This window comes from Haliaeetus leucocephalus, unplaced genomic scaffold, assembly GCF_000737465.1.
Source record: "Haliaeetus leucocephalus isolate CR32 unplaced genomic scaffold, Haliaeetus_leucocephalus-4.0 Scaffold130, whole genome shotgun sequence".
NCBI lineage: Eukaryota > Metazoa > Chordata > Aves > Accipitriformes > Accipitridae > Haliaeetus > Haliaeetus leucocephalus.
Genome location: NW_010972566.1, coordinates 1,729,205 through 1,730,532, shown reverse-complemented (window position 1 = coordinate 1,730,532; position 1,328 = coordinate 1,729,205). Strand labels below are relative to the sequence as shown.

General features: G+C 34.9%; 1 protein-coding gene across 1 annotated transcript in view; it reads right to left on the bottom strand.

Moving 5' to 3' along the window:
- The window catches only part of TBC1D32 (TBC1 domain family, member 32), an 85,876-nt gene that overhangs the window by 51,697 nt on the left and 32,851 nt on the right, over positions 1-1,328 (bottom strand). The window lies entirely within an intron of this gene.

Below are 1,328 nucleotides of genomic sequence, written 5' to 3'. Positions count from 1 at the left end.
AAAAAATAAAAAAAAAATCACTAAACATACAAAAAGAACCTAGCATATCAAGTATCCTACTTCTTATTTAGTATTAAACCACAACAAAAATGTTAAACTGGTTCTTTATATGTTTGAAATGTGTATACATCTATTTTAATGAAATGAACAGCAAACCCTTTAGTGTATTACACTTTCTAACACTGGTTAGTACTACATGCTTCAAAACAAGGCCATTTATTCTCAGTGTAGCAAGGCTTGGCTTGGATGTTGAGGCTTACATCTTTCATCCTACAGCATCTCATGTAATAGACAATGAGCTGTGGCTGCTTCCCCCTTCTTCCACAAATCCAACCTAATTATTTTCCCCTCTGGTTCACTGCATATCCAAACTGCTTCTGAAGAAATAATTTCATTAAAAGACTAAGAAATGCATAAAAACATTCACTGATGTTATCATCTCAGAGACAGATTGCTGTGCTACGGTCAGAAGAAACAAACTACAAAGTCCTTATGGGCTTTATTTAATCTGGATTAAATCCAAACTTTTATTTTCTCCATGTTTAAGAAGTATAGTTTCAGAGACAGCAGAGGGAGTTATTATTCAACTGGTTAGATCAATGAGTCATTTCAATATGATATGAGAGAAAAGTTAGGATTCATACTTTCATGAATCAACCAAAAATCTGGTTTTCAACAGACAGAAAAGTAAACACCACAAATAAAACTCCTAGTAGTAGAAAAAAAAAATCTAGAACTTGTCAAAAGTAAACTGTCTTCATAAAATGCATTCTTATTTAAAATACAGTGAAATGATGTTTTCCCTTTTACATTTTTTTTTGGGCAGTAGGGGAGACAGCTGTGAAGAATGTACTTTTTCCACATAGTATGTTCACAATAAAATTCACAATAAAACAATTCAACTCAGACCTCAACGCTGTTCATAAAATCGGTTATGCAAGGAATTGATTTGTTTGAGGTTTAAGGCTTTTTAGATATTTACATGTACAAAGAGTTAAATGCCAAGGGATATTTCTCCAGCAACAACCTTATTCTCTCATCTATACATCAAAGCTTGGAGCATGCAAAAGAGTAGAAAGAGCAGGCACAGAGAGAGGACTATTGAGCAAGCAGACCAAGCTCTGATTTGGGAAATTAGGAAGGAAGATAATGAACTAGGTGCAACACAAGGTTTGATAAGAAAAACGTACAGATAGACCTGCACTGCTCAGCTACAGAGAATAGCTTAAATATTACAGGTAGGATGTCATCTACTTTGAATACCTAAGATACACTATCTAAATATAAGATTCTCCATAATCACTGGGGGGGGGGGGGGGGGGGGGGGG